Raw genomic sequence first — 26,294 nt, 5'->3', positions numbered from 1 at the left:
GCATTCTTCATCTTCATGCTGGCTTGAATGTGAAACTTTAAAAGAAAGACTCCTGGGATGACTCCCCTTTTGAAAGAGCTGAGAAAACTTCCAAAAAGGATGTCACTGGCTGTGTTGTGAACAAAGGGGAAACTCGATGAGATTATCCGGTGACTCAGATTTTGGGGGATTAGCTGAGCGTTTTGGATGGATTCTGCCTTGTACTTGTGGATGGGTGACAAATCCTGTTGCCAAGGTCTCCCAGGCCAAGATCAGAGTAAGCCACGCGTGTGTTCGGCATTTGACCCCATTCAAAGCTGCTTTTTGAGAAGTGTGGCCTCAGATACAGGGCCTCTAGTGATGAGATGTGATGTAACTCCGGCTCTAATTTTCATAACAAAGCTGTCACTTGGCCACGGTTCTCTCAACCAGCAACCGGAGTTCTTACCCTCAGGGAGAGGTGTGGAATCCAGTCTTAAGAGCATGTATCCGGAGTCGGACGGCCTGGAGGTGGACATTCAGTTCTGCCATAACCATCGAGGACATTTAACGTTCCTTCCTTGGCCTTTCCAGCTCTAAAATGGGTATAATAACACTACCCACCCCAACACACACAGGGTGGTTGTGAAGTTGAGTGAAATGAGGTACGCTGAGGACTGGAGACCCTGCTCTGTGCTGTGAATTGTCCCGTTACTGACCCTTCCCGAGCTGGTCCCCAGCAAGGTCCTCCTCCCCTGACTCTCCCGCCAATAGAACGAGGCCGAGTTTGGTTCAGAACAAAGGGAAGCGCTACTGTTTGGTCAGAGGGGGGAGGTGCAGCTTGGGCTCCAGAGCACAGGCTCTGGGGTGGGGGCTGTTTACCGGGATCTGCTGGGAAGGGGGAAGGGCTCTCCTTGGCAAGGGTGGCTCTGCGCCGCTCCCGCTCTGGATACAATGCTTGCAGCACCGGCGCAAGGCCCAGCGCCACCTTGAACTGCGGCGTGGTAGCCGGGCTCCTGCACAAGGCCCGCCCTCACCCCTTGGACCGAGGATTGGCGGGCGGGGCTTCTGCACACGACACACCCCCGCCATCTTGGACAGAGGAGGGGTGGGCGGGGCTTCTGCACACGACCCACCCCACCATCTGGGATGGAGGAGGGGTGGGCGGGGCTTCTGCACACGACCCACCCCACCATCTTGGCGGGAAGGGGGGGTGGGCGGGGCTCTGCACGTGGAGCTGACGGCCAGGGAAGCGGGTTTGCACCAGGAGCTCCGGTCTGTGGGCCCGGGTGCGACACGTTTGTGAGCTGCCGCTGTGAGCAGGCAAAGCTGCGCTAAGTACGGAGGAGGCCGACAGCAAGGTTAGACTTTATTTTATGACCAGATTCTGTGGTTTCCTGGGGGTTGTTAGGGCTCCGCTGCCTGTCCCGCTTCCCGCTGCGGGGGCGCGGAGGGCGCGAGTCCCTCTCCTGTGACAGCCGTGGGGGACGTGACCCGACGGGGGCCGAGCTGCTCCTCAGTGTTAGGTCGGTGCCGTTGTCCTCAGGCCTCGGCCCGCGGCTCACCTCCCTGAACGACCCCCGTTTGTCGGACCTCTTGGGGACAAAGGACCCCAGACCCTTTAGGATCCGCGGCTCACCTATTTGCAGGAGACTCACGGTCATGACATTGCGGGGTTGGGTCTCTGCCCCGACCTCCGGGCTGAACTCCCGGCTCAGGCTTCGCTTGTTTTCGTTTTGTTCTAAGTTTCATCGACGGGTAGTGGATGTCCAGGATGTCCAGAATGTCCAGGGTGGCGATGGTCCCTGCTGTATAGCAGCCCCTCAGCTTTGTAGGCACGTGTCCCTGCCTCTCCAGATGGCTTTCCTGCCCGGGTCATCACAGAATACGGGTGGTGTCCCCGTGCTGCCGCGCAGGGCCCCGTGGAGCCTCCGCTCGTAGACCCCCGGGCACACCCGCCAGCTTTGCGCAGGCGGTGCGAAGCGAAGCTGAGCACGTGCACGCTTTGCTGGGTTTTGGAGGTGAGGCCTCAGGTCAGAGAGGGTGCCTTGCGGGGTCCGCGGGCTGTGGCCCAGGTCGCCTGTGCGGAGGTTGGGGTTCAGGGCCTCTTCCCTGGAGAGCAGCAGCTCCCCGGAGCCACCCCTGCAGCTCTGGGCAGAGCGGTGGTGAGGCCCCTGATGGGAAGTCCGTCCACTGAGGGTCGCTTTGCAGGGTTTAGGTGCCGCCGGGCTCCCAGCTGGAAGCGGGGTGGGAGGTGGGTGCGGGCAGCCCCTGGTCACCCGTGAGGGTGTTCATGGTGTCTCCCCCCCAGAGGACACTCTCAGCTTGTTCCAAACCCAGGGGGCTGAGGTGGGAGTGGGGCTGCATTCCAAGAGTTCGGGTGCTCTTTGCTTACCCTTTGGGGGGACCGGCAGCAGAGCAGACTGATCAGAGCAACTTAATCCAGTCTTGAGTTTCCTGACATAGGTCAGCTCAGGTCAAGGTCTCATGGGTTCTTTCTACCTTTCCTGAAGATTTGGGTCCCCAGGCCGAGTGCAAGGCCCTTCTGCTGCCCAGGGCACTCATTATCCCCTGTGTCCCTTGAGCCACAAAGGCTGGACCGTGTCTCATAGGGATCCTGGGAGCCCAAGCCCGGGGGTTGTTTCATCGAGTGATGCCGCAGCCACTCCAGCTGCTGTTTCAGCTCTAGTGGGAATTGATTCCGTCTTGGTGACCACTGGCACCAAGAGATGCCTGAAATTGCCTGGTACTCTTGGCAGGACAGTGAAATCCATCTGCCACTCTCCCCAGGACATGTCCCCCTGGTCTGAGGGACCTTCCCTGGGGGCCTCTGAAGCATCTGGGGCTGGAGTTGTTCCCTGTACAGTGGGGGCAGTTCTCAACTGTCCCACTGATTCTATTCTTTATGCCAGGAGGTACCGTGAATGACCTCAAGTAACCGGTGGTATAGGGCTTTCCTTCCGTGGTGAGTTTCTCCATGAGCCTCCCTGATGGCCTGACAAGTTGCCGTTTGGGGAAAGACGTGTTGCCCACGTTCATGAACTAGCCATGGCCTCCTAGGTCTCTATGGAAGCCCCACTTTCGGGTTGGTCTGGTTCTTCCTTTGTGTAGGTTGAGGAATAACTGGATCGGTCTGGCCTTCTAGGTGTGAGGGGTGGTTGCCAAGCTACAGGTTCTAGGACCACTCTTTTGGCAGTTGCTTCCACCTGCTGTTTCCCTTTATTACCTCTGTGCCCCCCTTTTGGTGACCCCTGTGATGAGTCACTGCCACCTTTTTGGGGAGCTCTACTGCTTCTAAGAACTTCAGTACCCTTAGGCCATGTCTCACCTGTTTATTCTCTGCGGTAAGTATGGCCTTTCCTTCCAGATGGTTCTGTGTGCCTGTAGCATGGGAGTCTGCAAACTTTCAAGATCTTCCCTCTCCAGAGCTCTGAGGCTGGGAGACGGCTGTTAGCTCTGCCTTTTGGGCAGAAGTCCCTGGGGGGAGGCGTCCGGCCTCTATGACTTGGGTCTCAGAGGTCACTACCTGTCGTGCCAGGCTTCTTTTCCCTCCCTCATAAAACTGCTCCCCTCTGTGGACCATGCCTCTTTGGCATTTGGAAGCGTCTCACTTCCTACGTTGCGGTGACTGGAATACTCCAGGGACCCTGTGTCTTTGGGTGGCAGGATTTAGCGTGTGACAGGTTTTATGATAGCCACTGGGCTGTCTAAAAGCATAGCTTGAGCTTGCGTCCACCTTCGGGGGATAGCAGTTCTGTTCCCTTAGAGCTTATTAAAGCCTGAACCCTGTGTGGGGTCCATAGAACAATTGGTTGACCAAAGGTTAACTTCTCAGCCTCCTTTAGCAGGTTGTAGTAGCAGCTACGGCCTGTAGGCAGGAAGGCCATCCTGCAGCAGTTTGGTCCAACTGTTCAGAGAAATGAGCAACCCCTGAGTGAGGGGTCCCCGATTTTGACTAAACCCCAAGGGTGAGTCCTCTTCTCTCCTAAATGGAAATGTCCTCTGCCCAGTCTGTGCAAGACAATGGAACGAGACTGACTTCACTTCAGGACAAAGGAAACTGTATTCCCTGGTCAGAGGACCGAGAGGCAGAGGGCAGCATCTTGAATTGCGGGGCCGTGGGCCGAGCTGGGCACACGGCCGAGCTGAGGTGTCGGTGCAGCCATTTCCCACCAGGAACTCTGGTCTGAGGGCCGGGTGTAAGGCTTCTGCATGTGGGCCCCCCATGAGCAAGTGAAATTAGACTAAGCACAAAGAGAAAAAAAGGCTAGACTTTATTTTCTTATGCAGATTCTATTTTTAGTTCTGGGGAGCTGTTCGTGGGCTTTGCTGGTGACAGTACTACAGCGCAGGTGTCGTGAAAGCAGGGGGGTTTTTGTTGCTGTTTCTTGTTAGTTTTATGAAAATTTCAGCCCCTTGCCAAAGTTCAGTAAGAAGAGTGATCTTTGAGAATAATGGTAATAACTGCCAGCATGGCCTGCTGGCAGTACCTGCTGCGAGTGTGGCTTATTCACTCCTCACAACCCCTTGAGCAGAGGCCCAAGGCACCTGTGCGCACCCAGCACCCAGCTCTAGTCCTGGGGCTGGGTGGGGTGAGGTGAGCTCAGGGCTGCCTCCAGGGCAGAAAGTTCCATGATGCAGGTTTATGTCCTCAACCTTTACTGAAGGTCGGCGAGAGCAACAGCCATGCGATAAGCATAGTTACTGAACACTGTGCATTTTATTGTCCAGTGGCCTTTATAGAACCCATCTGAATTTGTCTCAGAGCTAAGAAAAAGGTTGTCTCTCTTGATGTTTCTTTCTGTTAGACGAACATCTGGGCTTAATGCCTGGAGACTGATTCAGTAGTTTGGGTGGGTTTGGGTAAGTATATTTTTAAAGACCCCCCCCACGTGACTCTGTGCACAGATGGGGTCAGACACCTCTAATGGGGCTCTTCAGCCTTCCCCGTGTTCCCTGGTTGTTGCGAAGATTGGCGCTCAGTTATAGCTCCTTGCTATAGACTGAATGTTTGTGTCCCCACAACTCATATGTTGAAGTTTCAGGCCCAATGTGATGGTGTTTGGAGGTGGGGCCTTTGGGAGATGCTAGGCTGTAGGGGGAGTCCCCATAGACTCCCATAGACATGAATGGAATTAGAGTTATAGACCCCAGAGGAGTCTCTCCCTCCGTCCACTGGGAGAGGACACGGCAGAAAGGAAGTGGACTCTCAGCAGACACTGAATCTGCAGGTGCCTTGAGCTTGGAGTTGCAGCCTCCAGAACTGTGAGAAATAAATGTTGTTTATAAGCTGCCCAGTCCATGGTGTTCTGTTTTAGCAAGTGGAATGGATTAATGTACTTCCTTTTACTGAGGTTTTCTGATAGAATTTTTACTCCTTTCTCATGCCTCATCTCTTGTCTTTTAATATTTTTGTGGTTCATATATCATTTATTACAAAAAGCCTCAAATCTATTTTTGGTATAAAAACAAATTAATGAAAGAATGAGTGTGATTATCCATCTAAAGTTTTTCAACAGGTTTTCTTTGAAACTCTCTCCATTCTTTCTTTCTGTCATAAACTCACTCCCCTTTGCCATTTTTGGTTAATTGCTTGAAAAAGTAAACAATTATATTCATTTGTTTTTAAACGACATTAGTATGCTCTAAAAGGAGTCTGGCTCGCTTTCAAATGTCTTGGGGTGCTGTAGTTGTGAAGAAAGACTCCTCTGGGGAAGGGGTTCAACTTGGAGGTAATGAGATTGGAGACGCCGTAATGAGTTCAGAGGAAGGTGCTAGAATAAATACAGTCACAGGGTTTCTAGGGAGGAGCCTCTCTCATTCATGGACCTCCCACCCTGTCCCAAGGACGCAGGTTTAGATGTACTCCTAGCTTACAGTAGGTCTGTATGCAGCCATTACTTTATGTTTGTCAACGACATGATAGGACTTCTCTGAAGATGAACTTGGCCTGGGTCCCTGAACACAGCGTTTAAAATCAGCTTCCCTTGCTCTATAGCTGTCTTCATCCAATAACAAGAGGCAATTTCAAAGGTCATTGCAAGATGGCAAAATAACAAGTCTGGACACGTGCTGCTATATGTGGGAAGGTGACTGATTGGGGCTTGGACGAAATGACATTGGTTTCAGTCTGGAGCTGGGTCTAGATTCAGACAGTAATACACATGCCACTGCTTGCAAGCATTTGTCTTGTCTTCTACGTAGGAAAAAGGACATTTTTTTTTCATTTAGTGTGAAAGAGTCTTCAGGACCACTAGACTGTTAAAGTAATCAGATGGATGGCGTGGTCTTTGAATTAAATTTTGAGTAATGCTGATAAACCTGTGTTATTTCCTCTACTGTTAACCAGCGTAAGTGATTTCCAACTCAGTGTAACCAGCTTTTGCATTCCAGAGGTTATCATAACCCAACTATTTAATTAGGGCAACCCTTCCCTGTTTTCCAAGGAATCAGTTATTTAATTCATACTCTCGAAATACCCGCTCTGTGTATACTTTTGCCCTAGATACTCTCGCGGTCCTTTAGGAATTCGCCATTGAATTGGGACAGTATGTCATGAATACAATACGAAAACGAAAATGATTAGCAATACAAAGCAGTGTAAATTAACGGTGATGCTAGAGGTGGTACCACAGCTTGGCAGGAATTCAGAGGCAGGCATAGTCACACGGATTGGTGAGATGGGGACGGCTTCCCCAAAGCAGTGTGCGCTGGTCTCGGGTAAAGCAGATCTCTGGATAGAAACTCTCCTGAAGCCACAGTGGTCTGTGCACCCATGGAGACTTCTTTCCCCCTTTCACCACCACCTTTGCCAATGCCACTCCCTCTCCTAGAATGTCCAGCCTCTTTCTCAGCGTAACATAATTCTCCCCAAGTTTCCAAACCCAGGCTGTGGAGCGCCTGGGAGAGGAATGTGAACTTCTGGTAATGGGAATCCCTACCTACTTTTGCTAAGTGTGAACCAACGCTGAATGTATGCCAGACATTGAACTCAACAGCTTTATGCCTCCTAGTTATTAAAATAATGTATTCATTGATTAGCCTCTATATGAGAAGGGGGCTAAAGACAAGGTAACTTTAGCCACTGGCAGGAAGTCAAGGGATCTCTCCAGATTCTACATCTCAGAATCAATGTCTGGAGACATTTTTGGTTGTCATAATTTGGGGAGTGGTACTACTGCTGTCTAGTGGGTAGAGGCCGGGGACACGACTCAACACCCTCGAATGCACAGGACACCGTTTCCACAGCAAGGAATTGTCTGGTCTAAATTGGTTATAGAAGCTGAGAAACCTTGTATTAGAGGAAATGAGAAGATACTGATTATCACTTAGTTAAGAGAAGTTTGCTTGGAAAGATTCATCTCAGAGGAAAGACAAAGTAACAAATCTGTTCAGCTTACAACATATTGAGCAGAAGATGAAGTCAAAGAAAGAGTTCAGTTCCTTCACCCGGATGCCCTGTTGCCAAGCCTTTTCTGCCTCTGTGGCTCTTCAGTACAGTGTAGTACGGAGCTGACACGCCGACTTTGACCACACGTGGCCATGCCGAGCACCTGACTTCAGGGACGGCATGCCGCTGGATCATTGCCAAGAAGTACTGTCATCCCTGTAGCTTGTTCTGTTTCTCCTCGGGTGTGTCAAGAGCTCCCGTCTTCCCAGGTGCTACCGGCTTAGGCAGTTCTTCCTAGTTCCCGTTTCTCTCTGGAGGAAATGCAGTACGTTTGGTCAAGGTCAGGGAGGGACGGAGGTCCATGATGCAACCTCGCGGGGACCCTGAGAACGTCTGTCTGGATTTTCTCGTTATAGGGTTGTGGTCTTGACTGAACAGAAGCTGTTGATTAACCTTAACTATTGTTTTGCATGTTTATAGTACTTTTATTTTGGGTTCAGAGGTTATTTTAACTTTATTTTGATGATTAATATGTAAAATATATGTACATATTTTAGTAGCAAATGATTTGCACACTGCGTGTCTGTTCTGTTGGTGAGCATGAAAATGAATGAAGGAATTAATGAATGAATTAAATTTATTCATTAATTCAACAGTATGAATTGCATGTCAATTATGTAGAGACACACAAGTGCTAGGTGCAATGTCATAGGCATTCATAATGTGGTCCAGGAGGTAGCGAGTAAGAAGATCGTTATGATGCAGTGTGCTGAGTGCTGTGGTAGGACAGTTATATGGCACTATGGGGGCACAGTGGCAAGTCCTTTAAGCTGAGACCTGCCCCTTGGCGTTTCGTAGGAGTTAGTGATAGAAGGCATGTGGGGAAGTGGGGGCGGGAGATGTTAGTCCACTAGGAGTGGCAACTGTGTGCAAAAGCTTACAAGTTAGAAGAAGCACGGAGTGTTTAGTGAACTTTAGGATGTTCAGCAGAGCTGTTTCGAAGATGTAGTTCAGGATTTAGTAGCATCTGGAGGTGAAAAGTCCCTTCACTGGACAGACCCACTGAGGACAGTATGTAGAACGAGGAGGGCACAGGAGTCAAGAGAAGCACAAACAAGAGGTGGGCAAAAGAAGAAGAGCCGAGACTCAAGCAGTCTGTCAAGAGAAAGTGAAAGGACAAGCCGTGGGTGGGAGAACATGTGTGCAGTACCAGCATGTGAAGAACTTTGGCAAATCAATGTGGAAAAATTAACCCAATGGATAAACAGATAAAGGAGAGAGAAGCGCATTTCATGAAAACTGTACAGACCCTGAGCCTCGTTGGTGACCTGGGAAATGCTAAATAGAGCCACAAGAGACATCGTGTCTCTTCTATGACATTAGAAAAATTTGAGAGCCTGTCAATACTAGATGTTGGCAAGAACGTGGAACCATGAGAACTCCGATACCCTGATGATGGAGGTCTAAGTTAGTGCCACCTTTGGAGAACAGTTGGCATTAACTTAGAAAATATGGAGGTGCATGTATCTTACATATTCCAGGGTGCCGGGAGGCACGTGGCACTATTGTTTATCGTAACGAAAAACTGGAAATAAACAAAATATCAGTTGATAGAATAGAAAAAAGGTTTTTGTGTCTTCACACAAGGGAATACTGTAGAGCGGGGAAAATGGACAGCAGCTCCACGTATGTTGTGAATTGAATTGTGCCCCTGTAAAATCCATATGTTGAAGTCCTAACCCCTAGTGTCTCAGAATGTGACTATATTTGGATATAGAATCTTTATTTATTTTTGTCTTTTTCTAGGGCCGCACCAGCGGCATATGGAGGTTCCCAGGCTAAGGGTCTAATTGGAGCCATAGCCGCCGGCCTACGCCAGAGCCACAGCAACGCGGGATCCAAGCTGGGTCTGCGACCTACACCGCAGCTCACGGCAACACAGCCACGATGGGAACTCCTGGATATAGAGTCTTTAAAGCAGAAATTAAAGTATAATGAGATCATTGGAGTGGGTCTTAATTCAGCATGACCCATATTCTCATAAGAAGAAGGAAGTAGGAGTTCCTGTCGTGGCGCAGTGGTTAACGAATCTGACTAGGAACCATGAGGTTGCGGTTTGATCCATGAACTTGCTCAGTGGCTTAAGGATCCGGCGTTGCCATGAGCTGTGGTGTAGGTTGCAGACGCGGCTCGGATCTGGCATTGCTGTGGTTGTGGCTGGCAGCTACAGCTCCGATTGGACCCCTGACCTGGGAACCTCCATATGCCGCAGGAGCAGCCCTAGAAAAGGCAAAAAGACCAAAAAAAAAAAAAAAAAAAAGAAGAAGAAGGAATCAGGACACAAACACACAAAGAAAGAAGACCATGCAAGGACACAGGGAGAAGACAACCATCCACAAGCCAAGGAGATTTATCTCAGAAGAAGCCAACCCCACCAAAACCTTGATCTTGGACTTGCAGCCAAGGTCATGAGAAAAGAAATTTCAGTTAAGTCCCTCCGTCTGAAGTACTTTATCGTGGCAGCCCTAGCAGACAGCGTGCCGCTGTGAGTGGATGTCGTCAATCCAAAGTCGGATGAAACTGTAGGTCACGGAACAGTAACAGTGTGACTCCGTCTAGGTAAAGATCAAAGATAAAAAGACATGTGGGAGTTCCCATTGTGGCTCAGTGGGTTAAGAACCTGACGTAGTGTCCGTGAGGATTTGGGTTTGATCCCTGGCCTTGCTCAGTGGCTGAAGGATCTGGCAGTGTTGCAAGCTATGATGTAGTTTCCAGATGTGGCTCAGATCTGGCGTTGCCATGGCTGTGGCATAGATTGGCAGCTGCAGCTCCGATTCGACCCCCAACCTTGGGAACCTCCATATGCCACAGGTGCAGCCATTAAAAAAAAAAAAAAAAAAAAAGGCACATGTAGTTTAGGAACACTTCCTCCTCTCCCCCAATTCTCACTTTCTGACACTCCTTTAAGAGAGGGGGTTTCATTCCCTCCCCTTGAATGTGGGTTGGACTCATCAGCTCACTTCTTTTTTTTTTTTTTTAAATTTTCCCACTGTACAGCAAGGGGGTCAGGTTATCCTTACATGTGTACATTACAATTACATTTTTTCCCCCACCCTTTCTTCTGTTGCAACATGAGTATCTAGACAAAGTTCTCAATGCTGTTCAGCAGGATCTCCTTGTAAATCTATTCTAGGTTGTGTCTGATAAGCCCAAGCTCCCGATCCCTCCCACTCCCTCCCCCTCCCATCAGGCAGCCACAAGTCTCTTCTCCAAGTCCATGATTTTCTTTTCTGAGGAGATGTTCATTTGTGCTGGATGTTAGATTCCACTTATAAGTGATATCATATGGTCTTTGTCTTTCTGGCTCATTTCACTCAGGATGAGATTCTCTAGTTCCATCCATGTGGCTGCAAATGGCATTATGTCATTCTTTTTTATGGCTGAGTAGTATTCCATTGTGTATATAGACCACATCTTCCGAATCTCATCAGCTCACTTCTAATGAACAGAAGAAAGCATAAACGATACTGTGCGAATTCTTTTTTGCTTTTTTTTTTTTTAGGGCTGCACCTGTGGTACATGAAAGTTCCCAGGGTAGGGGTCCACATCAGAGCTGCAGCTGCTGACCTACACCACAGGCACAGCAATTGTGGATCCAAGCTGCCTGCATCTATGGTCTACACCACGGCCCACGGCAATGCCAGATCCTCAACCCACTGATTGAGGCCAGGGATTGTACCCAAATCCTCCTGGTTACTAGTCAGGTTTGTTACCACTGAGCCAAATAGGAACGCCCTGTGTGACTTGCGAATCTAGGCCCTCGCCTGGATCACTTGCTTTGGGGGAAGCCATGTGTCATGACACTCAGGAAGCTCATGTGGCAGGGACCTGCTGCTTCTTGCCAACAGCCACGTGTGTGTGCCACCTTGGGAAGGCATCTCCAGTCCCGGTGAGGCCTTCAGATGCCTAAGGCCTTGGATGAAGCCTTGATGACGATTTCTCAAGAGATCTGGATCCAGAACCCCCCAACGAAGCTGCTCTCAAATTGCTAACCGTAAAACCTGTGAAGTAATAAGTGTGTATTGTTTTAAGCTGCCAAGGTTTGGGATAATTTATTACACAGCCATAGATAACTAATACAAGATACTCTAGAGAAAAAGCAGGAGAATGGGCATCACTTTCAAGATAATGGTAACCCCTTGGGTGGAGGGAAGAAGATGCCGTTAGGCAGGGGCACTTAGATGCCCCAAAGATGCTGTAATGTTTTCGTTTTAATTTGGGTATCAAGCACCTGTGTATTCACTTTATTATTTTTTTAAAAATTGTAAAGATCTGTGATATTTACACACATATGTTACATGTCTTTGGTGTATGGGAGCTATTGTATTAAAACAATCAAAGAAACAAAAACCCCAAATAATTGTGGTCAGAGAAACAGGAAGAAGTCCACGCGTTAAGTTTCATGCAGCTCAGAAATGAATACGGACAAAGAGAGCGGGCAGTGGTGCTTAAGGGGGGCTGACTAGAGAAACACCGGCGGGCGGCCAGACCGCGCTGTTTCCAGACCCTGGAAGTGGAATACCAGTCACCTGACAGGCTGGGTGGCTTCCCCAGAGTCATGCCCAGCCTCCCAGGTTAATCCAGAAGAACACACATCACGAAGAGCCCCGAGGAGCAAAGTCTTGCCCTTGCTGTCACATCCCAGTCTGTGTCAGATCTTGATGAAGTTCCCAGAGTTGGTCCCTCCCTCCCGGCCGGGTGGCCGACTCCCTTCCTTTTGCCTTTACCGACATAACCGACATAACCGTGGTGAACACGCTGGAAGCACCGTGGGAGCGGTTCTCAGGCATGACTTCCCGCCCTGTGGAGGAAGTCGCCCTCGGATCCCTGTGTCGTAAAAGCGGTCACGCGGTAGTCGTGGCGGGACCAGGCGTTGTTTAAATCCTCATTCCACACCGTGTCCTAAGAGGGGCGTGTGCGGAGATGCCAGGCCGTGGCGCAGGTAATGGCTGTGCTGAGATGCTGCCTTCCAGGAGGACGGTATTTGAAGGCGGAGCCTTGGGGAGGAGATTAGGGTTCCATGAGGTCATGAGGCGAAGCCTCAGGATGGGACTAGTGCCCTTACAACCAACACCGGAGGGCAACACGCCTTTGCTTTCTGCCCTGTAACAGACACATCAGAAGGTGACTGTAGCCGGCTAGAGGGTTTTCACCAGAACCTGACCTTGCTGGCTCCCTGACCTTGGACTTCCAGCCTCCAGAACGTTGAGACGTTACTGTTACTAGTAAGCCCCCCAGTCTGTGGAACCTTATTATCGCTGCCTGAAAGGGTGGAGACAGCCCATATCACCTGGGTCCTTTCCCGTTTTATGTACATCTCTTCCCACATTGCTTTCAATCCCAAGGGCCAGCACGAGCGTCTCTGTCACACATATTGTCACAGGGCTGCCCCCAACCTACCAGAATCTGCTCTGTCTGCCCTCGCAGAGGGACAGAAGTGTCTGGAAATTTGTGTTCTCCCAAGGGCAGCCTGTGGCCAATGACAAATGAGTACCTAGGTGTAAACCAGCCCGTGCTTGGCCCCAGACTGGGCATCCCCGAGGCATGACCTGCAGTCGCTGCAGCTCCGCACGTGGGGTCAAGTCAGAGGTAACCTCCCTCCGCGGGCCTTTGTGTGCATGGCGGTGCGTGGCGGATGGCAGTTTCAAAGCTGGCCCTGCGGAGCCTCCCACCCACGTGGCCCTTCTGCAGTGAGATCTTGCCTTAGGCCCCTTGATGTGTGGGAATAATCCCCTTGCATCTGGGCTGAGTGATGGCTTGTAACCAATAGAATGTAGGCGAATCAGTAGAGTTTTGCAGCTGACCTCTGAACCAGGTCAGAAAAAGTCTGGCAGCTTCTGTGCTGTTCTCTTGGAGCTCTTCTTCTCCAAGACATTACCTCACGGAAGGCTTGCTCTTGAAACCCAGCGGCCGTGCTGTGATAAGCCCAAAGCCACGTGGAAGGCCACATGCACTCCCGCTCCTTTGAGTCACCCCGTTCAGTCCTGCTTGCAAGGGAAGAAGTGTCTGGATGGTTCCAGTCCCTATTCATTGAGCCTTCCAGCCTCTGCGTGTTCCCAGCGGCGGCACCAGACACAATGGGACCAAAACAAGCTGTCCCATTTGCCCTGTGCAAATTCCTGACCCATAGACTCTGTGGGCATAAAGACCATGACGGCTGATTGACACCTCTCAGTTGGGGTGTTGTCACGCAGCCATGGGAAACGGGCACACTGACTATTGCATCCTTGCTTTGCTTCTTCCTTCCCCACTCTCCTACCACTGTCTCCTGGGAGAACACATCCCAGTAAATCTGTTTCATACTAATTTGTGTCTCAAGATCTGCTTCATGGGAGCCTGACCTAAGACACCCCTTAGCCTCACCCAGCCTGGAAATTGCCGCTGGGAAGCGGAGTCATCAGGAGCTTGAAGGACGAGCACAGACACACCTGTAGCCAGTGGAAGTCTTACCTAGAAAACAAACACCTGCGTGCGTGTTTGGCCGTCGGAACCTGGGTACGGCGTCTTCGGGGAGGCGCTGTGCATCTGTTAGGATTCAAGGGCCAGAGCGGAGCCGGACTGCGAAGGTGGAGGACAGGACGGGACAGTAAAAGCCGAGCTGGGCCTCTGGGTGGGAATGGTCAGTCCAGACTGGACATGTGCGAAGGGTGTGACCACAAGGCTGGGGTCCAGGTCAGGACGAGGTGAGGGCACAAAGAGATTCATAAACCCAGAGGACACGAAAGAACCGGGGACAAGCTCGAGGGCTGGCCTGAGGGAGACAGAAACCTGGCGAAGCCGGCTGGCGAGGGCGAAACACGACGCATGCGTGGCCCCGCCCCTCGGAGGCAGCCTTCCCCCGTCTTGGCTGAAGTCTTCTAGGTGGTTCCTGTGGAAGAGGCCCTACCACAGCCAGCCGGGTCTTCATGGCACAGGTACTTGGGGTCACCGGCTGGGAATGCGGACCTGGGCTGGCAGCCCCTCCACTGGCTGACCTGTGGGCACAGAGGTAGCCTGGGGCATCAGAGCACCGAGGTAAACATAGCCAGGAAGACTTGGCACGTGGGAAACCGCTGGCAGGCAGAGTACTGCGGCCTGCCCTGCACAATGCCAGGGAAATTGGTGAAGGGGAAAAGCTTACTTAATTTTTCCAGGAAAGATTAACAAATAGAGACAGAGGAGGAAAGAGAAGTCCGTGCGGCGATGTAACGGGGCCAGCACTCTGGAAGCTGCTTTCCAGGCAGGGTTTTCATCTGGGAGAAGTGCTGATTCACAGGCTGTCACAACCTCTAGGGCTCCTCCCTCCCACGCACTTGGCCATCAGGAGGCGTGCCCTCCTGGACCCCGCCAAAGACCAGGCTGTGCCAGAGTGCTCTACCAGCAGTGCCCAGACTCTCCAGGGTGAAAGGGAGGCTCAGGAAAAAGTGATTCAATAGCCCACCTAAAACCCATAATAAATTAGGTTTTCAAGGGTCACACAGGCAGTATGATAAAAATTCACTCTATACAGAAAAATACACAGTAAACAAGCTCCGGCTCACCCCAACTCCTAGGCCCGTTGCCCACCAGTGAGTGTCCTCCGTTTCTCCTGCATCGTCAGAGATGGTCTGTACACACAGAAGCGGGTAGGGATGTGAGGCCTTGCCCTTGCTTGCAGCTTTTCCCATGGTGGCCGGTACTCCATGTCCAGGGTGTGCTCCGGTCAGCCCTGTAGGCTCGCAGGAGGCCACTGTCAGTTTTCCCGTGAGCTGGAATCTGGTGAGCTGGTTGTGAAATATAGACATTGCGGAAAATTAAATTGTGACTTTATTATTTGATAAATCATATTAAAACAGATACTCAAAGTGCAAGGCTTCCTAATTATTTTACTACGTGTTACTGTTATCTCTGTTCCTCAGATTCTTTATGCCGGTCGTATCCGTAACGTGGAAATACTGCACTTGTGTAATAGCATGCTGTTTACATCCCTTCTCAACTCGGTGTTCAGGGAGGATGTGTTGGTGGCTTGGAGTTGGTCATGGCGGGAAAATTGACACCCTGGAAATCAGCAAGCACTGCAGCTCAGAGCATGGTTTATTGTTCTGTCGGTCATTTAGACCAGGGGTCTGCAAACTTTCTTTGTCAAGGGCCAGAGAGTAAATTTCTGAGGGTTTGTAGCTACACGGCCTCTATTGCAACTACTCAGCTCTGCCATTGGAGTGCAAAAGCAGCCTGAGCTGGTGTATGCGGGTGAGGGGAGGACCCGAGCTCCAAACTGCATTTACAGACCGAGGCCAGGCTGGATTTGGCTCAGGGGCTGCTCGTTGCTGACTCCTCTTCTAGACTTGAGACCGTGGTGGGGGAAGCGATAATAAAACAGATTCACTGTCGAAGTGTTGTGTCTGACTCTGTTACGTTGTGACGAGCACAGAAGGGTGAAGAATATTCTTCAGTGTTCGAAAACAGACCTGACAGAGCCAAGCGGCCCCTGTCATGGATAAACAGTGAGCTTCCAAATACATACTTGTTTTCTTTTCATTTTACTCATGAATAAAAATAGAATCGATCATCGTGTTTGAACACACTCATTGTCAATGGTAGGAGCAATTTCTTTGGTAATTGAATAGTCATCAAGCTTTATTCATGGTCCAATTTTGTGACATGATTGTTGGTGATAGAATTACAAAGCCAACAGTGGATTTTGTCAAGAAAGAGCAAGTTATGTTGATGTTATAGGATCGAATTTACGAAGAAGAATATCATATATGCTGTTATTTGCAAACGGTACATTCTAATCCTTTATATTAGTAAAATGTATAATTATCTTATGTAATATACAAATACTTACAATTTCTTTAGCTTATTAAAGCATTGCTTATGACTATTGAGAATCTTACTTTTATTCACAATCTATTTTCAAAGATCTTTCGTATGTTATTTTCAGCAACTATATTCTTTTTGTTGTTGTTGTTGTTGTTGCTATTTCTTGGGCCGCTCCCGCGGCATATGGGGGTTCCCAGGCCAGGGGTCGAATCGGAGCTGGAGCCACTGGCCTACGCCAGAGCCACAGCAACGCGGGATCCGAGCCGCGTCTGCAACCTACACCACAGCTCACGGCAACGCCACTGAGCAAGGGCAGGGACCGAACCCGCAACCTCCTGGTTCCTAGCCGGATTCGTTAACCACTGCGCCACGACGGGAACTCCCAGCAACTATATTCTTTTTAACAATGCGTACTGTTTTAGGTATGATCCACATTTGTTTCACCACTGTCCTACTGAAGTGATGGGCATCTCTGTTGGCTCGGCGTCTCTCACTGTTGGAAGCAGTGCTACAGAGAAGATTCATGTACATCTGTTACACGTATACGCAAATGTTGTATCTGTAGCCAGAATTCGTGGAAGCAGAATTCTTGGGCTAAAGAGTGCATGTGCCTTTGTAACTGTGGTAGATGATGACTGTGGACTTTTCAAAGAATTTGAACCAATCTACACCCCCCCAAAACGCAAGAGAACACCCATTTCTCTATACCTTTGTCAATGTGGTATATTATCACTTTTTTTTTTCCTTTTTTGGCTGCATCTGTGGCATATGGAAGTTCCCTGGCCAGGGATTGAGTCCGAGCTGCAGCTGTGACCTATGCTGCAGCTGTGGTGGTGCAGGATCCTTAACCCACTGTGCCACAGTGGGAACTCCCTATTATCATGCCTTTTTCTTTTCTTTTTTTTGTCTCGTCTTTTGTCTTTTTGAGGGCCGCACTTGCGGCATATGGAGGTTCCCAGGCTAGGGGTCTGATCAGAGCTGCAGCAGCTGGCCTACACCACAGCCATAGCAACACCAGATCCAAGCCATGTCTTTGACCTCCACTGCAGCTCATGGCAACACCGGATCCTTGACCCACTGAGCGAGGCCAGGGATTGAACCTGAAACCTCATGCTTCCTTGTCAGATGCGTTTCCTCTGCACCACGATGGGAACACCTTATCAGGCCTTTGATTTTAGAAAATTTTATGGGTGAAAGTGGTACTCTATTGAAACTTAACTTGGCATTTCCTTTGTTACGAGGAAACGTGAACATTTTTTCATATGTTTAAATGCCATTTGTATTGTCAACTATGCAAACTATTTGTGGTCTTTGCTCATTTTTTATTAGTTTTCTGCTGATATCCAAGATCCCTCCCAAAAGAATATGAGCTCCAGGAGGTAGGGAGTTTTAATTGGTTTGAATCCCCAAAAGCTTCCAATGGTGCCTGGCACGTATAGTTGTTCATTAAACACTTGTCAATTAATTAATTACTAAGTGATTTAACCCCTTGTCTGTCATATAAGTTGCCTTATTCTCTCCTAGCTTGTCACTTGCCTTTTGACTTTGTGGTATTTTTGTTTCCCTCGCAGGAGCTTTTAATTTCTATATAGTCAAATTTAGAAATCTTTTATGGTTTTTGTACCTTCATGTCTTATTTGGAAAGTATTCATTTCTAAAAGTAAATAAATAAGTTCTCCTGTTAGCTCCTAGGAATTTACAGTTTGATTATTTTTGTATTTAAATCTTTGAAACATCTGGAAATTGTGTTAGAGTAAGTGATAAACTAGGCATCAGACTTACCATTTTCCCATTTGGCTGCCCAGTTGTTCTGACAGAGTCATTGAAATATCTCATTCCCCTAGTGGTTTGAAATTCCAGTTTATCACGCACCAAATTCCCATATGCGGGTGGTCTGTTTCTAATCTCTCTATTCCTCCATCTGCGTATTCACATGGCAGCACCAAGCCATTTTAATTGTTAATGCCTGCTCTCTCACGTGGTGTTTATAGCATCTGAGTGATCAAACTCACATAAATATCACAGTATGATTAAGCTATTTTGGGGCCGTAGGTCTAAACATATAGTTTAAAAAAATGTGTACAGTGCTTTTGCCAACATCATCTGACTTGTTTTTCACAATACATCTTGGGGGAGGTGATGACGGCGGTTTTGTTGTACCATTTTACAGATGAGGAAGCTGAGGCTCAGAGAGGTCAGGGGCTTTTTGCCCCATGATCATTCATGGTTTATGGGATAAAACCCATACTCTTTCCTGTGACAAAATGTTGCTTAATGTAAAGGTGAATCGTTAAAATAACCAGCGAGACAAAAATTACCTGAAGTCCCCAAACCAAATCAAATCAGTGATTTATTTCCACGTATTTTCCTTGTTCTCCTGTATCCATTCCCTTGTGCTTCTTCCTCAGGTGAGTTAATGGCAGAGAACTTTGAAGACGATGATGGCTCATTTATTAAGAGAGTCTTAGCATGGCTACTGGCGTACAGTAAGCGTCAATAAGTGATAACTATACTTTTATTCTTATTGTTTATTTGATTTAAGAACATGAGCTTTTAAGACAGACAGACCTGAGTGCCAGTCTTTATTTTACTCTTCCATTTATTAGCTGGGTGACCTTGGGAAAGTAACTTAACCTCTCTGAGACTTGGTACCCTCGTATGTAAAGTGTGCTTTGTATTAAAACCTCAGGGGTATTGCAGTGATTAAATGAGATAATATATGAAACCTGTCTCAGCATAGCATCTGCCACATGCAAAGCCCTCAATTAATGTTAATGATTTTCTCATCGATTATTTTCTTCTGAGGATCCTAAACTTATTTCTCCACAAATGGGAATATTTCCATAATTTTATTTTATTTTTAATTTTTATTTTTTTGCCTTTTTAGGGCCACACCCACGGTATATGGAGGTTCCCAGGCTAGGGGTCCAATTGGAGCTACAGCTGCCGGCCTACAACACAGCCACAGCAACGCCAGATCTGAGCCGTTTCTGCCACCTACACCACAGCCCACGGCAATGCTGGATCCTTAACCCACTGAGCAAGGCCAGGGATCGAACCCACAACCTCATGGTTCCTAGTCGGATTTGTTTCTGCTGTGCCACAATGGGAAATCCTAAACTTTTTTGTTGTTGTTGTTCCATAATTTAAAAAATAAAATCACAGATAATTCTTCAGTTATTCTTTATTCAGATATACTCTTGCATACCTGATGACTCTTTGTTGCCTTCTCTGAAAAAATGGAAATAAAAAGCAATGCAGGAAGTTCACTTTAATTTAGACTCCACTTATTCTTGCTAAGTCCCACTGGATCTGTTTGCATTATTTGCTAAGAAAGGATTTGTGAAATAAATTAAGAGAGTAAATAAGACTTGGGAAGAGTGTGGAAATAATTATGGGAACTATTTCCAAGCATGTGCTTAAATACTTGAGAAGTACCCTTTAAATACGGACAGTTTATCTGAGATCTCTGAACAGACCGTATCCAGTTGCTCACTAGTGATTATAGCTGGCTGTGCTGCTGTGGACTGAATGTGCCCCTCAGATTCCCGTGCTGAGACCCTCTCCCCAGAATGGTGGTTAGGAGGTGATGCAGGTTAGATAAGCTCTGGAGTCACCATCATGGCCTCAGTGCCTCACGGAGGCGGAGACATCGGAGCTTGCTCTCACCGTCCCTCTGCCATGAGAGGGCACATTGGGATGGGGCCACTTGTAAGCAAAGAAGGGAGCCCTCACTGAGGACCGGGTCGTCCAGCACCTACATTTTGGCTTTTCCCAACCTCCAGAATGGTGAGCGATGGGTCTGTTTTTCAAACTACCCAGGAGTTCCCGTCGTGGCGCAGTGGTTAACGAATCCGACTAGGAACCATGGGGTTGCGGGTTCGATCCCTGGCCTCGCTCTGTGGGTTAAGGATCCAGCGTTGCTGTGAGCTGTGGTGTAGGTCGCAGACGCGGCTCGGACCGTGCGTTGCTATGGGTCTGGCATAGGCCTGGCAGCTGCAGCTCCAATTCGACCCCTATCCTGGGAACCTCCATATGCTGTGGATGCGGCCCTAGAAAAAACAAAAAAGCACACAAACAAAAAAAACTACCCAGTCTGTGGTATTTTGTTACTGCAGCTTGAGCCGACTAAGACCTGTACCCGTCTCTCTGCCCAGCTCAGCATGTAAGGACAGGTCACACCCACAGCCATGTCTATACCCACTGTGCTAAGGGTGGTGCACCTGGCCCAGGAGCAAGGTGCCTGCCCATAGCCAGTGCTCAGAACTCTCTGGAGAAATAACACGTATGTCCCAAGGACTTTCGCTTAGAGATACTTGGTTATTCTGGATTAAGTCATTAATTTATCTTTAATAAGTTAACGATAACTGCTAGTGGGAAAGTCCTACCCACATGTCCTGGGATCCTCTCAAATTCAGCTAAATGCACCCTTTCACTCCATAAAGTCAGATCCTCACTGCAGTTTCCTGTTTTCTTCCCTCAGCAGCATCATTTTTCCATGATCAAAACTTGGAGTCATTTTTGCTTTCCTTCCTCCCCATTTATCAAGTCATGAAGCCCACCGTTCCTGCCTTCGGAGCAGCTCTTGTCTCTCACCTCCTCAGTCCAGCCATTCCCTCCACCAGGCGCCTCGCTTCATCGCTTACTTTCTTTAGCAGAAACCCCTTCAGATTCTGTGTTATTTTTTATTACCTTTTCCCCCCTTCCGAAATATAAGTTGAGCAGTCGCAAAAGAAACGTATGATGAAAATACATTAATTTCCCTTCGTTTCCCCTCAATCCTACTTTCTTAAAGACTATCAAAATTAACAATTTGGTATGGGTCTTCCCATATGTTCCTGTATAGTTTAAAAAGTAGGTCGTGCAGCAAAGTAATCGAATGGAGAACAGATAGTTCTTTCAAGAAATGGAGCTGGGACAACTGGGTATCATGTGGGAAAAATGAAACTGCTCTTACCTTGCACTGTAGGTGAATGTAAAACTTAAAAATTCTAAAAGAAAGTACAGGAGAAAATCTTTGCAACTTGGGGTAGCAAAGATTGCTTGAATAGAATGCATAAAGCACCAGTCAGAAGAAATAATTGAAAAGTTGGGCTTTATCATTAAAGTTAAAAAAAAACCCTGCTCTTCAAAAACCACCATTAAGAAAATGAAAACTCAAATATGTGACATTAAGAAGAAAAACTCTCTCTATAAAGAACCTGTAGGAGTTCCCTAGTGGCTCAGTGGGCTAAGGACCTGGCATTGTCGTGGCTGTGGCTCTGGTTCCTGCTGTGGTGTGGTATTGATCTCTAGGCTTGAACTTCTACATGCATGGGTGCGGCCAAAAAAAAAGAACTTGTGATTAGGTATAAAAATAACTCTTACAATTTAACAATAAGAAGACAACCTAATTAAAAAATAGGCAGAAGACTTGAAGAGACAGTTCACAAAATGTATGCAAATGGCCAATGAGCACATGAGTACATGCTTATCATTAGTTTTCATGGAAATACAAATCAAAACCACCATGAGATGGCATTATACATCTAATTAAATGTTTGCGACAACAAAAAAAAGGATGACAATACCAGGCATTGGCAGGGACCTGGAACACCTGGAAACCTCATACATGGCTGGTGGGAGACTTGTTTGGCATTTCTTTGTAAAATTAAACAGATACATGTGACCCAGGAATATCTCTTGTAAATACTCAAGAAGAATGAAAAGATGTGTTCGTACAAAGACGTGTATACAGATGTTCATGAGAGCTTCATATAATTGGCAAAAACCAGGAATAGCCAAACATCCACAGTAGGCGACTGGTCTCTTCCTGTAATACAATCAGACGTGGAAGGAGAAGGGAGGGAATTAGGGGTATAGGCAACGTCATGGATGATTCTCAAAGTATGCTGAGCAGAGAAGCCACACGCACACACATGCACATGCACACACACGTGTGAGCACACACCGTGTGAGTCCATGTGCACTAGGTAGTAAAACAGGCAGGGCCAGCCTCTAGGAACAGAAAACAGCTAGAGGCCGCCTGGGCCTGGTGGAGGCGTGCACTGCAAAGGGGCGAAGGATGAGGGGGGTTTGAATCCCTTGATTGGTGTGGTTGTGAACAAATATACGCATTTGTTCAACCCTGTAAATGGTACACTTGAAGCGTGTATTGTATTGTATGCCAATTATAACTCAGTAAATTGTGCGCGTGTTATAAAAAGAGCATGCTATGTATGTTATGCTGCCTTTTTTTTTTTTTGCTTGACAGTATCGTGGGCGCTGCTCTGGGTCAGCAAAGAGACTTAGACCATTTAAAAAATGCAAAATAAGTTCATTTTGATGGACATTTAAATTATTTCCTTTTTTTCTTCTTGACAAATATGGCTGCTTTAAACATATTTTTGTATCTGTATCTCTCTGCATTAGCAGAGAGTTTTGTGTATTGCCTATATTATTATGAAAAGGTATTTTTGTTGCCTTTCTCACTTTCTTATAATTTAAGGAACACAGTATAGTCATTGAATGAACTTCTCCGAAATGACCCCTGAGGCCTAGTACCCTTTAAAAGTAAAGTCCCATGGAAATTTGTAGACTGTTTAGAGTTATCAGAGAAGAAGTTCCCGCTTTCCGACTTTACATAAACTTCTGATGATTCAGATGTCTTCACCCAAAAATGAAAATATACAAGCAAGATTATAAAAAATCAACTATTATATTCATTAGCATAGTTGCTTAAATTTAGTTTGTTTCCAGAAATAAAAAAACCTGCAAGAACATTGTCACGTGGCACCAGTGCTCGGTCAGTGGCCCTCCCATGTGCTGGGAAGAGATGCTCCTTGATGTTAGAGTGAAGTCTCTGTTTTTTATACCAGCTGGTGCTTGTGCTTCTGTCATCCCTGCCCCCAGGTAGTCCTTGTTCATTTTTGACTGGAGATTCGTGGGCTCCTGAAACTTCATTAACAGGGGCAGTTTCTTCACAAAAACCACTCCACCTCATTACAGAACCTGAGTTTCTTTCTCAAGAATTGTCTGTACAACTCCCAGGGGGATGCAGCTGCGAACCGAGACTGGAAGAAGTGCTGCCTCTGGAGTGCTTCGTAGGTGGGGTAGCCCAGGGTTCCGAGCCGCAGTCCTTTCTCCGTGTGAAGGAGGGCGGGTCTTTCCCTGCCCGCTGACTGTTCCCCCGGAAAGCCTCAGGCCCGGGAGCCCAGGCTCCACCACACAGTCAGCCCTTGGAAACGGGGCCGTGGCGGCGTACACACCCCAAGCCTGTGGGGACGACGGGCCCCCTCCCTCCTCAGTCAGAGCCTGGGGCCCCCGTGTAGTTTCCACACTCCCAGAACACACAGCCCAGGGAAGGAGGCCAACCTGGCACAATGCCTCCGTGCCGGGGGCCCCGCTGGTAGCTAGGAAACCCCAGGTGCCAACCTCTAGTTCATCCTGCACACCCCTCTTTGCGAAACTCCTTCTCTTGAGCCACTTCCCTCCCAGACTGTTAGCAGTTTCCCAGCATCCTCATGGAACTTTCCAGCCCGGTCCCCAGCCAGCCCCATGGAGCCCTCCCAGACAGAGCAGCCCTCCTACCCGGCCAGGGCCATTCGCCCCTCTCGTGGGCTCTGCCTGCTCCTGCCGAGGCTTCCTACCTCCTCAGTCCTGTCCCCTCTGCCTGCCCTTCACTGTCCAGCGCGGCTGTGCCCTCTCCGCAGACGTCCCCAGATCTTCTGGGCTGTGCTGACCTTTCTGGCACCTTAACTTCGCTAGACTCTGTGTTAGCGTTTCTCTGGGCTTTAAGACATGTGCTGTCTTTCGGAAATTACCGTTTGTTGAGTTTTGTTTCCATCTTTCGAGTTTAGCTCCGTGAACTGCCGTTGAGCGCTGGCAGGGGACGGGGGCCGAGGCGGACATCCTTTCTGTCCCCCTCCCGGTCTTTAGTGTCGCAGCAACCCTGAGCATGTGGAGGAAGCGCCATACAGCCGTGTGTCGTCAGCTCATGTGCTTGGACTTGTTAGCAGTAACATCCTAAGCTGCTTCATACAATGCTCTCATGCAGATTACGTAATTCAGACCCACTTTTCCCCAGTTGTTCTGAATTCTTGAATTCGTTCATTCAGCCTTTTTCAGAACTTATTATTTGCAAGGTACTGTGCTCTGTGGGGGGGGATATAATGGTAAGAAAAAAAAAGAGAGAAGGAGGAGAAGACACAGCGTCTGGCTTCATGTGGCGAAAAGCCCTTTGCGGATGACACAGGCATCAAAGAACCACGTCCAAAGTACCACAGAGCAAATGCCACGGTGAATGGCCACGCGGCTTCGGGAGAGCCTCGCAAACCGGCCCAGCTGGGGAGGTGGCTGAAGGCTGCCCTTCCACGTGATCACTGCACCGTGGACAGAAGGTGGCCGGGAGTTAGTCAGCAAAGGTGGGGGTGGATTCCAGCCAGAAGGACTGTGCTGGAAACAGCAGACCCCGGAGAGTGGAAGGGAGTTAGCTGAGGGCACTCAGTGCAGAGAGGGGCAGGCGGAGAGGCGGATGGGGCTGCATCATGGGTTGAGGCCCACATGCAGGGTTTTGTAGGTTGTGTTAAGAACCCTGATACCAGTGGCTGGTTTTATTCGGGAGACTGGACTATCACTGGCACCGAGGGAGACCACCCCGGCTGCAGCACCAGCAGTGGAGGGGAGGCCACCGGGGTGAACGTGGGGAGCCCATTCAGGATGCTAGGCAGCGGTCATCCTGCTTGGCAGAAGTGCTGAGGTTTCTGGGAGGACCGCAGGATGGACGGTGGTGCTGTTCACCCAGTGACACGGTGGCAGGTCCAGGCTAGGCAGACGGGCGATCCTGACTTTGGTTTTGGATGCGTCAAACTTGAAGTGCTTTTGAGAAATCTGGAGCAGGGAAGGGTAACGCATAGCCACTTCCCTTATTCTTTTAACAAGAAGTCCCCTGAACGTCGCGGGGCATAGGGCTGCCGGTGAGAGAAGACATTTCCCAGCGTTCCTTGCACCTAGGTGTGTCCATAAATCCGCGTGCCGGCCCGTGGGCGTGAGTGTCCGTGCCGTGCTCGGCTTCTGGGTCACGCCCTTGAGAGGCACCCACCTCTGCCCCGCTCCCCTCTTCCCCTGCTGCTGGCTGGGACGCAGACGTGGTGATGGGCCCCGAGCTGGCAACCTCCTGTGGAGGATGGCAGAGCCTGTCAGGCCAGGCCTGCCCACTGCTAGACTGTGGTTTGAGAGGAGCTGCGTGTCTGCCTCTGTGAAGGCCCTGCACTTGGTGGTCTCTGGGCCTGAGCTCGTGTGATATCCAAGGGGAGACGTCAGGTAGGCATTTGGACACGCGGACCTGGGGCTCAGAGGGGAGAAGAGTCTGGAGAAGAGGTCGGAGTTTGAGACTTTGGAAGATGCAGGGGAAGAAAAGGAGAGGAGCGGCTGGGGGGGAGGGGGAGGGGGAGGGGGAGGAGAAGCGGCGGGGGGGGGGGGAGGAGGAGCAGGAGCAGGAGGAGCAGCAGCAGCAGCGGCAGCAGCAGCTGCCGCCGCTGCCGCAGGCTGCCGTGGACCGGAAGTCCACGCACGCGATGCCCGGGGTTGAGAAACACCGAGGACCAGCTGGGGCCGAGACGGCGCTGCCGGAGCAGGGGATGGAAGCCCCGGGGAGGAGCGGGTCCCGGAGGCCGGGAGCAGAGGGCAAGGGCTTCCGAAGGAGGCAGCGTGAGCAGGGCTGACCTTATGGGGTGTCCTCCGGCAGCGGTTTGGTTGTGGGCCGGCCGGCCCGGCCCGCGGTGAGCGGGTAAGGCTGTCACACCAAGGTGTCGTTTGCTCTTGCAGCTTCCTAATAACTAGGCCACCGCTGGCAAGAACGCAGAGATCTAATTACTGCTCCTCAGTCCAATTTTCATGATAAATTATCCAGAAAGATTAGAAATGCTCAAACTCTGCTTGGTGCTTCCTGTGAAACACTCGACAAATTTAAGTTTTAGTATTGTGTCTCCAGTTTCCAGAAGTTCATTTAAATTAAAATAAATTTAAGTTGTGGTTAAAAAAAAAAAAAATTTACCCAACAACCCGCTGACCACAGCTTTGCTGCGACTGCACTGGAGATGGCAATAGGAAGGGGACTCTGTCCTAA

The 26,294-nt window shown here is 49.1% G+C and overlaps 1 long non-coding RNA gene across 2 annotated transcripts in view; it reads left to right on the top strand.

Moving 5' to 3' along the window:
- Positions 1 to 1,177: 1,177 nt before the first annotated feature.
- The window catches only part of LOC146401142 (uncharacterized), a 139,019-nt gene continuing 113,902 nt past the window's right edge, over positions 1,178 to 26,294 (top strand). For both annotated transcript variants that reach the window (XR_014809523.1, XR_014809524.1), the window contains exon 1: positions 1,178 to 1,319. This is a non-coding gene — a long non-coding RNA (uncharacterized LOC146401142). The remainder of the gene's footprint in view (positions 1,320 to 26,294) is intronic.

The sequence above is a fragment of the Sus scrofa genome, chromosome 7, assembly GCF_054392235.1.
Source record: "Sus scrofa isolate SSC_HxYL_T2T_F1_AM1 chromosome 7, Sscrofa_HxYL_maternal_Yorkshire_Landrace_v2.0, whole genome shotgun sequence".
Taxonomy (NCBI): domain Eukaryota; kingdom Metazoa; phylum Chordata; class Mammalia; order Artiodactyla; family Suidae; genus Sus; species Sus scrofa.
Note: the sequence above shows the minus strand (reverse complement) of the source record. Positions and strands in the feature narration are given on the sequence as shown.